Genomic DNA, 12,080 nt, shown 5'->3' on the forward strand with positions numbered 1-12,080 from the left:
ACGTGTCGTGATCACTGACATGCATGCAAGCACCTGTGTACAGCGTGTAGTCTACGAATGAGCGTATTGACAGATCGTGCCGGAGCTGCTTTGTGTACCGTTAGCAACGACATGTGACTGAAAAGAAACAACGCTGCGAGCTTATTTTTGTTTCTTTACTGACTAGAATTCAACTTCTTGTGCTTCATGACGTCGGTCTTGAGGGCTTGCGATTATGTAAAACTTAAATTAATCTAAATTCTGTGGTTTATGTACGTGCCACGAGAACGATATCAATATGGGGCACAGAACAGCGGGAAAATCTTTAAGTTAGGGGTGTGCGAATAGTGAAATTTCACCTCGAATTGAATTCGAATCGAATAGTGCCGAATAGTGGCAAAAATATCGAATATCGAATCGAATATCGAATAGTATATTTACACGAAATGTGTACCGCCAGTTACGGCAAGACAAAGGAAAAATCAGGGACGCTACGGCGTGCCGAAAGCTTCATTACGCACTTGTTCGAGAGTGGCTTTTGTTTCAGTTTTTATGGACGTGCAAGTATGTTGATAGAAGAGCCGCTATTCCAGTCAGCAGCGCCACTCCAAACCTCCTAACAGAGGGGGGTACGGTAGCTAGTTTTCTTTCCCTATGGTCGTGCAATACGGCTCATCTGACAACGGTAATGTCGTGCTTATTCGCCACAGTTGCTCCGGGCCCAAGTGTTCGGGCGCCCGTTCACAGCAGCGTTTTAACTGCGCGCCGGAACGATTGGAGTTTCTGAATTAGTGGTGCGGTGCGGCAGTGGCGACTGCCCAGCGTGAACAAATTTTTACATGCAAAGCCAATCACCGAGGGTTTCGCAGGCCAAAGTCAGGTCGTCTTACGGCGCGTGCGGCATATGCGACCGAACTACGCAAGAAGTCCGTGCCTTCGTTTCGGGAGCGATGTTGTGAAGGACTTGACAGTTTTCTCATGTGTTTTTCTACGTGCGGAAAAGGCATAATCTCCTTTGAGATCAACATGCGCTCGCTTTTGAACCAGGATGTTGCTGAAAGCTTAACGAAAGGCGACGTTAGCGTTAGCTTTAGCCACACCATCCTAACCAAGTTGCGCCATTGGCCTTTGTCGCGTTTTAGGTATTCGTCCTGTCGAATTATTCGAAACTTCGAATACCAGCTATCCGAAAATCGAATCGAATTATTCGATTTAGAACTATTCGATTGGAATTCGAAACTAGAATATTCGCGGACCCCTACTTTAAGTACTTAATTTTTACCGACGACACCACAGAGATGGTGCCGCTGGGAATCGAACTCGCATCCTACAGCCCAATAAGCCGGCCGCTAAGCTACTGTTTCAGGTGTGCGATTATTTAGGTGAAAAGTATAACTAAACCATGCCAGCAGATAGATAGATAGATAGATAGATAGATAGATAGATAGATAGATAGATAGATAGATAGATAGATAGATAGATAGATAGATAGATAGATAGATAGATAGATAGATAGATAGATAGATAGATAGATAGATAGATAGATAGATAGATAGATAGATAGATAGATAGATAGATAGATAGATAGATAGATAGATAGATAGATAGATAGATAGATAGATAGATAGATAGATAGATAGATAGATAGATAGATAGATAGATAGATAGATAGATAGATAGATAGATAGATAGATAGATAGATAGGAGAGTGCGCAGTACGCACTCTCCAACTTAGCCGTCAGAAGGCGCAACGAGGCAGTTTCGCACGCGCTCCTGTGGTCGCTAGAATTTCGCACTCGACTGTACGTCATCAACCTTATCTTCAGAACTCTCAACGTGTGTGTGTGTGTGTGTGTGTGTGTGTGTGTGTGTGTGTGTGTGTGTGTGTGTGTGTGTGTGTGTGTGTGTGTGTGTGTGTGTGTGTGTGTGTGTGTGTGTGTGTGTGTGTGTGTGTGTGTGTGTGTGTGTGTTTTCATTTATTTCCTGAACTGTTCGAGTCCCGTAGTCAGCTGAAAATATGTAAGAGGGAATCCAACTTGTCTCAACTGGCCTTAACTGACGTCTTCAACAACCAGCGCAGAACGGACAACGGACAAGAAAGGGAACACAGACAGCGCTCGTCTATGTTCCCTTTCTTGTCCCTTGCCCGTTCTGCGCTGGTTGTTGAAGGTGGATTACCAACTAGCCCAATCTCAAACTTTGCTTAACTGACGATTGGATCAGTGGTTCCAATCGGAAACGGAGCGGTCCTAGTTAGAAACCTGTTGGAGAACAGCTGGTTCAAATTACAACTCAACAGAGCACCAGCGGGTTTCAGCTGTTTCTAAGTGGGTAAGGTTGGCTTCCATGTGGTACCAGTTAAAGGGCAACTGGTTCCAGTTAGAAACCAATTGGGAAACAATTGTTTCCACTTATAACTCAATAGAACACCATCTGACTAACTTGTTTTAACTGCGTACACATGGTTTTGAAGTGGCCTCAGTTACAGGCCAACTGGTACTACTTTGGAAACAATTGGGAAGAAACTGATTCCATTTACAAGCCAATAGGGCACATGCCGGTTCCAGCTAGGTATATATTCTCACAGTTGCTTTCTTTCGAGACTGATTTCTTTCACACAATAAAAATTACCATCTGGACTGCGTGTCTTTTCTTGCTTTGACGCTGTGCTCTTGGCACTTCCGTGCCACGGACGGCACACGCGCTATCGACGCGACGTAGCATTCTTGACCAATGGTGATGCTCGGCCTTGATGGTGTGACACAGTAACTGCAAAACGCTTGAAAGGTCAAGGACACCAGGAGAAGGACACCGGGAAGAGGATAACGCTCGTGTTGTGTTCTTCCTCGTGTCCTGGTCCATTCAAGCGCTTCGCAGTTAATATAGCATTCTTGGCAGGAAAGTATCAAGCACCGAATTTTCAACACTGGAATTGAAAGAACACCAGGTGACCATTATTGTTGTGGGATAGAAAGATACCCCAACGGGTGCAAGCGTTTATAAAGTATCGTTTTCATTTACTACCTTCGGTGTCTTCCTTTAATGGTTCGCAGAACTTGGTGAAAATTTGTGACATCTTGCCGTCTCATGTATCTAGCAATATTTTCGTTCTTTTAGTTGTTGTTTTTTTACTCGAAGAGGAGCCCCCAGTACTACTAAAGAAATGCGCCAGCCCACTGTGTAAAATATACCAATAATGAAGATAGGTACTGCAATTTCTCAAAATGGTCCTGTTATTCGTTCAATAAAACTGCTGTCGAAGGAACGTGTTCCCCCGTTATCCCCGAGTCAAATTTTAAGTGCGCGTCGCATTCTCAGCGGACGCGCTGCAGGAAATCCCAGGCTTATATCCTTATGTCACGTGCTGCCGCAAGCGACTGGAAGCAGCAAAAACGTGCGCAAGCATTAAGGAACGACGTGCTGCGCAAGCGAAAAAATGGCTTCGCTAATGAGTTTTCGCGCGAGGTTGACAAAACCGCTGATGGGGGTTATGCTCGTTTTAGCCGCGCCCTAAATTATGCTTCTTTTTTTCAGCAGTGTTCAGCTCCTTTGGTTATGTACTGAACTAATACGGCGATCTGGGCGAGCTGGTGTACTAACATCTTCGGGAAACATCTTTGGTTATAACCATTGAGTACCTGCGGAATATTCCTTGTACTGCTATCCCTATTAGTAGTAGTAGCAATGCTATTACTACAACATACTGCGACCACCACTAGTACTACTAGCAGTATAGTACTACCAACAAAGTTGTAATTGATTACATGATACATACAGGTAGTCGGTTAAACTAAAAAAGTAGAACTATGAAACTTGCAGCAAATATTAAGTGCTCCAATGGTATAACACATACGCCCGAACAAAAACGAGACGCGTATACACGGCACCTTACAAAGTATTTTTTATGTTCTTTAGGTGTTAGGGTGAGTATGCGACTACCACCTGTTTCACATGTGTTTAAGATCGTTGGCAGTAGGAATTGCAAAGTCTGATTTCTATAGTTTGTTCGCGTACTACTGCTACAGCTACTGCTGCAGCCTACTACCACTTCTACTACTGCTACCACTATGAAGGCTTGATTAAGGGCATAATGTTTCATACGGCTTAATCGTATGCCGCATTGCTTTCTACAGCTGCTGCTACAACACTACTGCTAAAACGGCTGCTGCTTATACTACTGCTACTATGACTATCACTAAGAGAACTTGCATAAAGACGAAGTATTTAAAATGAGATGCACTTTTTGCCAAAGCCTGCGTTGTGTACGATCTTGAGGGCTGTATTTGCATTCGTGAGACTCCTTTCATTCTCCTTCTCCCAGTGTCACCGGTTAGCTTACTCGTGAAGACTTCGTGTTTCGCAATTTAACGCAGTGCATGCATAAATACGAGGTGATGCAACCAGTGAATGCCAGTAAGTCTTATAACTTCTTAAAATGTTCTTAAAGGGGTACTGACACAAAATTTCGCGGCCGAGATAGCCTGCTGGATCGATTCCCGTGTACGTGCGTGTACCATCTGCAAAATATCGGCAGCGAATAAAGCTTGGAAGGTATTTTATATGAATTTTGAAGTTCGCGAGTGCGATCCAGCATTATAGGCCGCACCTAGTGCATTGACACCCTCGGAGGTGACCCGAGGTGACCCCCCTACTTCCCCTACGTAACCGTTGCAGTCGGTACAAGTTACGATGACGTCGTAGCCGCCATTTCTGTTTTGACGCGCTTCCCGACGAATCGCTCCTCGCCAGCGGGTCAAACCTGAAGTGATTCGCCACGTCGAAAATTCCTTCCATCCCCGCCGCAAGAAAATCGTCGCCATCAGACGACGATGAGCCCAACGACGACAGACCGCGCGGAAATGCATCACTGTTCTGTGTGCTCACGTGACCGAGCGTTTCACTCGCCAGGTGGTGATAGTTGCACTCGGCGGCTTGTCGTTTTTGGAGCTCTGTCAAACCGAAACTGAGACTGTGTCGGTAATGAGGAGCTCGTAATTAATTATCTGTCGCACGCTGCAGCAAACGATGTGCCGTGTTATGACTAACAGGCCCCCAGCAACACATTGCAGCAAGAAAACTCGGGGCGAAAATTTTTGCGTCAGGACTCCTTTAACCGTTTGTGCGATCCGCGTTTACGGCGCCATAAATTACCGCTACAGAAATACGCATACGTCCCTTCCAGTGAAATTCGTTTTTTTAAAAAACCCGCCGTTTTGCCTTCGAAGCCGTTGCGTGTTGTCACGACGGGCGCATGACCTCCGAGTGACACTCGAGGCCGCAGTTTCCACTCGGACTCGCTACAAGCCGCATATGTACATCCCGAAAGCCACGGCAAGCTCCCAAGGACTTCAAGATCGCCAAACAGCATGTACTCTCGAAAACGCCTCCGAGATGGCAGCCAGTTCTCGGTAATCTCAGAAGCCGCTCAGGGGCAGTCTTGTGCCCTCTCCTTTAGCGGGCAGGCGGCGCCACAGAGTACGGTCATTTTTGGTTTCTTTGTTTCTTTGTTCCCGAACCGGACATGCCCTCCGGGAACGAAAATAAAACGAAGATGATGAGCTAAACAGAATCAAGCAGGCGTATGAAGCGCCGCTACAAATACCGACACAAGCTCTCGCAGCCGTGGTGAAGAATTGGCGAGGAGGACGGGGAAAACCGAAAGGGGCGGAGAAAATAAGAGCGTGAGAGTGTGAGGGTACGAAAAAGAAAGAGAGCAGTGTAGAGCGCGAGAAGGAAAGGGAGAGAGAAGAGGGCCGTGTCGACTGAGCGGCCCGTGGTTTTCCGGCCGTCCCATCGCATCGCACGTACCGCCGCGTTGCACCGTTGGAGGGTGCCTGCCCGCAAAAGCAAGAAGCGGGCCCGCGCCCCGCGTCGCGTTGTTGAAGGCGATCACGTATTCGCCGCACCGCAGCCGTCGAACGAACGACCCAATTGCAGGATTACCGCTCGACGGGTTGCTCGCGACAACGGATACCTCGTCATCGCCTGGCAAGTTTGCAAGTTCTTCCGTGGGGCCTGGCGATAAGTTCTGTCGCCTACAAAACTCTCTCCACTTCTGTCGTCTGCTTTGTTGTGCTGTGCGACCAGACGACGTGATAAGTTGCGGCCCCGCCCGGCTTACGTGAAAAAGTGATCGTACCCGCGACTTCTTTCGAAGCCACGGCTTGGATGTGTGTTTGCGCGTAAAGATCAACGCACCACCGTGCGCTTCCACCGAAACATCCTCCTTTCGCCAGATCAACTTTTTTTCCGCACCCCTCTCCTTCGGCGCGTCTCGCGGAAAACTGGTTGTGCCGCAGCGAGACGCGGCTCGAGGGCTTGTGTCGACGGTGGTTGCTTCGCTCGAGGTCGGTCTCTTCCGTTGTTTTGAGCATCCAGGATTTCTAACTCAAAGGTAAGCGGAGGTGTGTGTTAGATGCTTTTCTCTATTAATCGATCCTGCGTATAGCACGTGATCGGGGTGACTTCTTTTGCCTTGTACACCTTGTGTGCGATACACTGGGACATTGTAGGTGGGTGGTGATCGAGGTCCTCTGAATGATAAGCGGGCCGCTCTGCGTCGCATAAATAAACTCGACCTGCCCGCAATGTTAAACGCTGTTTGCGGAACACACGTATCATTCCTCGGCTTACGCGGAATCGAAAAGTGACGATGGGACGGGATACGGCTGCCGCAGATTTGAAAAAAAGAACGAACAAACGCTTTTCACCGAACTATTTTTAGATTTGTCGACGTCGCAACCCGATAAAGAAGCCACGATTCGGGTTGACATGGTGAAATCCGGACGTGACTTGTCAGAATACACGAAACAGCTAAAACGCGTTCTACTTTTCGTATTTTCAATGCCGCATGCAAGGCGACAAAGCTCTAGAACCTATAATAGTATCTGGGTGTCCCTTATCTCACACGGATAGATTGCACCGCGACGTATACCAAGTGGATTACTGAACAGTTTTATTGGCTAGGTGCTCAAGGCTTGGAATGTTTGCTTATTGCGGTGTAGCGTGCGTCCTACTCGCAGTAACTGTACTAAAGCGCGCACGGTCAGTATCGTGTTTGGTGATCAAAGTCACATTGAAAAAGTGATGAATTAAGCACCCGCCGCGCATGGCAGCTCAGTGGGTGAGGTGTTTCAATGCGAAGCTCGAAGACGTGTGTTCGATTCCCTGCCACGACGGTCGCTTCAAAAAAAGAAAAGAACAAAAGTGCACCTTAATGGACCCTAGGTGACTCAAATTCTTCCGGCGTTTCATCAATTAATACAGACTAACAGCGAGGGGATATACACTGTCGAGGAATTAAAATTTAACTTAATTCACGACAGCGTCCATCCTGCGCAAGGACAATGCACACTCGCAAGGACAATGAGCCTTAGTTAACGTAATTCTCGACAGCATCACTCCTCAGCAAGGACAATGCACAGTCGTGAGGAGAATGATCCTTAGTTGCGATTGAGACATCAGAGTTTCTTGAACTGTAGTTAACTTCTGAGTTCTCAAGCGGGCGTGCAGTAATTACATGGATGGGGTGAATATGCAGACTAATAATGATAATTGAGCAGTTTGGCTATGTGTGACAGAATAATTAGGTGCATACAATAATCATAATGCTGTGTAATCAGCCCACAAGCATGTAAACGGGCAGATCAACAGCAAGAATTAATAAAAATAATCAGCATTACAAAACAGATACAACTAATCGAACTAGTTCATGCCGTAGGCTCACGCAAGACACAACTAAATTTGTTGTCAAATGCGGCAACTAGCTCTACGAAAAATAAAAATAGATACTACGTAGTAAATAACGACATAATGACTGTCATATCGAATTTGCAAAAATCTCGCGAATAACACCAACTGCCAGAAGCAAAACAGCTTAGAAGTGTTAGCTCGAACATCAACGCTCTCGTTATTCTGGTAATTGCAGTCATCGCGTAACACACTCTCAGTTCAACGAAGCAAAAGTTGTTTTCTAAAGCGTGACAGCTCGACATTCCATGGTTACTTTTTTTATATATATATATATACTGTCCTATATAGTGACACGTGTCATTCTTTCAGCGCTTTGTGACAATGGTTTTTGCAAAGCAGTTGCAGAAGCCAAGACTCTGCGTTGAAGACAGCTAGAGCGATCGCGGCGCACGAACGTTACTTTGCAGGAAATGCGTCCTGTTTGTCGAAACCTACATTCCACACTTGACATCTCCTTTCGCATAGTTTAAAGATTACTCGATTTTGTGGATTACGAAGGCTTCATAGTTAATTCCAATCCCGCGTATTGTACGACACCATCACTTATGAAAACGTCTATAAGAAGTCTTGAGAGCGTCTACTGACAGTGGAGTAGCCAGGGGGGGGGGTCACACCAGGCCCGTGCCCCCCCCCCCCCGAATTTTTTTGCCATGGCATACAGAGCTCGAAATGACACTCGATCACATTTGCCTGCCCGACCCCCACTTCAGGTCAAGTAGGTGCCCCCCCCCCCCCCCGAAAAAAAATGTTTGCCTACACCCCTGTCTACTAAGGTCATTTTAACTGCAGTAAGATGCTACTCGTATTTACAAGTTGTTATACGAGACCCGTACACCAAGATAAACATTAAGAAACTTGGACGCTTACGGAGCGAAAGTTTACCGGTTTATTTAGAACCGTTCAGGGCGTACAAAGATAACTCAGCTGTACTTGACACATCTAAATCGCGATGTATGCATAAAAGAAATTGCAGGTTGCGACTACAACTGCTTTATCAATCAGCTAAAGCGAACTAGAAAATAGACATAAATATAATCACATTTATCATCTGGTTAAGCTAGAGGACAAACACACGACCTTACAATAACTCATCTTCATGTAGCAAACAATTGTTTTAGGCATTATTTGGACCAGAGCCGTCAACGACTGCACGAAGGGCACTAAGAGCCAAGTTCTGCGAACCACAATCACTTCTTATACACCAAATCAGTTTTGGTTCACTATGATAATCAGGACGATATCATAAACTGATATTTCATGTATTCGTTTTTTTTTACAGCTTCGTTTTTTTGCATTTTCTCTGTCACTCCCTAGCTTTGCAGTCGGCGTTTATATAAGTAACAAAACGAAAACGCATTTCCGTCGTGCTAAATTCATTGCGGGAATCAAACTATGAATAAAGGAAGAAAGAAAATGACGCATGAATCGTATACTGAACTACAAAAAAGGCGCGTAACCATCAAGGAAGAACTCGAGGCTTCCTTGATTGTTGCACGTCTTTTTTGTATTTCAGTAATCATGTACCAACTAGCTCAACAACAAGTTTTACTAAGTATGCAGTGTAGTATAGCTGTAGAAGGGCATGTTGGTCCATTATTATTATTATTATTATTATTATTATTATTATTATTATTATTATTATTATTATTATTATTATTATTATTTGATATCTGTACACAAACATACATGGATATACAGATAACATAGAGAGGGAGGAAGCTGACAACCGCCACCTAGAGGGGCGCAACGCCTCTTTAATCTTTCAGATGGAGGGAATAAATCGAGTAAACGTGATTTGTCGTTGTTTGTTTGCCCCAGCCGCTGAAGTGGACATCTGCTGCTCACTCTTGGAGTAAGTGTAAAAGGCACTCTGGGTGACCAAGGAGTTGGCTGTGGGGTAGTTTGCTTAAGAAGACATGTCCACAGACGACTAATAGCGAAGTGGTTAAGCTGCGTAGTAACGGGGAACACTTTAATGCCTAGCATTGTTCATCGGGTCTGTCCGAACAATCAGTCTATCGGTCAGTCCGCTCGTGGCCGAAAGAAACAGCAATTCAGCCGCATCCCGGAGATAGTGCAACACCAGGTCGATATGCGGCGGGAATAATCGAATCAGGCCTCCACGGTAGCGCAGGACCACAGGCCCACTCGCCGTCCAGTGTTGACCCTTTTCCCGATACACTGTTATTTATTTATTTATTTATTTATTTATTTATTTATTTATTTATTTATTTATTTATTTATTTATTTATTTATTTATTTATTTGATTTGCATACATAGATACACAGAGTTACAGGGTTAGAATGCGCTGTTTAAACCAAACCCATACAGAAGGAGAGAGAGAGACGATGAAAATGAAAGGCAGGGGAGTCCACCAGACGCACGTTCGGTTTACTACCCTGCACTGGGGAAGAAGGATAAAGGGATGAAAAGAAAGAAAGGGAGTACGAAGAGTGGTGCTTCGTGCGAGAGGGCATATTGACACCACAGTCTGTCACTGAGGCCTGCAGAGGCCACTTGCTGAACTTGTGGTGTGTGCCCTTGGCACGGTGCCGGGAATCGCATGGAGAAACATCTGAAATAAAGTTTGTCAATGTTGCTTTTTGGGCTAGTTGGTTAAATGCATCGAAAGGTACCGCAGCCCTAGCAGACAGGGACGAGGAATACAAACCTTGTCCCGTTTTCTCTTCCTCGCCCGTGTCTGCTAGCGCTGTGGTACCCTTCGAAACATCCGTAGTCTACGAAGACATAAGTGTTGTGCTTTAATTCGACAAACAGTTTCAATTCGCCGCATGCCCCCGAATGCCTTCAAGAACTGGTGCACGGTGTTTGACCAACCCCCCCAAAAAATGTCTACCCGCACTATAGCGAAGCTACAGTGACAACACTAATCATCCCGGGGCAAAGTTTTGTCAACTGAGAGACCTGCTTTCTGAGGAATCCGCATAGACTTCCTCGTCTTTCTGCTGCAAACGGATGGTTGTCGAGTTTTCCTTCCACAAATCGTCTGCACCAGCTGCGGAAAATATCTGTTCAAGCGTGGCGATTCCTCATGTAGCATAGTTACAGGAGTCTTTCTTACGCATGTGCTTAATGTTCTTTTCATCTCTCTCCCTCGTATGTTTGTGTATTTATATCTGCTTTTAAAACATACATCGATGGGATTCGGTACGGCACCCACATCAGCTTCTTAGATTCCTTCGTGGGAAAAGCGTACTGAAACGTGTAGTGCAGGGGCGTAGCCAAGGGGGGGGTTGGGGGGGTTCAAACCCCCCCCGAAATTTTTCAGTTTTGCTTGCGTATATAGGCACGCACGCATACAAACGCACGCACGAACATACATAAAGTATGGTTGAACCCCCCCCCGAAAAAAATTTCTGGCTACGCCCCTGGTGTAGTGCCCGTGCGTAAAATGTACTGGATTGAGTACCGAAACATCAAGCAGGATAGTCTCGACAATTCTTCTTGCAGCGTTCGCTGCAAGTGAAAGGATTGGACACCCTTTGCCGGCGCCGCAATGGAATGGTCGAAGAGGCTATGCGTATTACGTCACTGGCTGTGCAGGCAGACCGGGCTAGCTAATGGTCTAAATAGGTAAAAGAAAGGAGCATGAAGTTGAGAGCGCACTGCACGCGAGCATTGTAAGTGCGCACGCTTGCTATATTGCTCAATCTTCCTCCGAAAGAAACGAAGAGAACGGCTGGCCACCCGCCAGAAATCGCTGAAATCTGCAACGTCTCGCAATGCGTCATTTCCGTTCCATTGCTCCTTCCTGTAGACTTCGCGCGCTGAACAAATTTGTTCGCGTAGGTACGGCGAGCTTTTTGTGTTCTGTGTTACGTCGCATCTACGGGCGACCTTTTAAATTTAATAAAAAAAAATTTCCAAGCATGGAACACAAAAAAGGGAGGAGTAGTTCGTCACACATCTGTTTGCTAGTTTTTTTTTTCTCCTCTCTGCAATGTTAGGTACAGAACTTGGAAGATCGGCGAAGTCCCGTGAACAAGGCTCGTGCCGCAGCATTTCGCCAACGGCTTTCCGGACTGAGAGCCGTCAACCTCGAGCACAGAGTGCGCTGCTTCGCGCAGTGAAGATTTAGCCATCCTCCTGCTTGAAGTAAATCCGTGCGGTTGTAGGATCTCTATGATTCCATGATCGCCACCTTAGTCACCGATTATCAATACTCTTATGTGAGTTTCAAAGGGTTACGGGGATGTGATATCAACTCCTGTTGCTTTAGCATGCAGCACGTGGTGGTGACGTGAGTTCGTACACCACTACTGTCTCCATGCATGAAACGAGACCGACACATACAGTGGGCACGGAAGAACTGAATGCTTGTGCACCG

General features: G+C 46.0%; 1 protein-coding gene across 1 annotated transcript in view; it reads left to right on the plus strand.

Annotated features, from left to right (window-relative positions):
* The first annotated feature begins 5,760 nt into the window (after window positions 1-5,760).
* The window catches only part of LOC119402025 (uncharacterized), a 41,836-nt gene continuing 35,516 nt past the window's right edge, over window positions 5,761-12,080 (plus strand). Inside the window, exon 1 of the mRNA XM_037669088.2 lies at window positions 5,761-6,373. The gene's annotated coding sequence lies outside the window, so the exon portion shown is untranslated. The remainder of the gene's footprint in view (window positions 6,374-12,080) is intronic.

This window comes from Rhipicephalus sanguineus, chromosome 8, assembly GCF_013339695.2.
Source record: "Rhipicephalus sanguineus isolate Rsan-2018 chromosome 8, BIME_Rsan_1.4, whole genome shotgun sequence".
In the NCBI taxonomy this organism is placed as follows: Eukaryota; Metazoa; Arthropoda; class Arachnida; order Ixodida; family Ixodidae; genus Rhipicephalus; species Rhipicephalus sanguineus.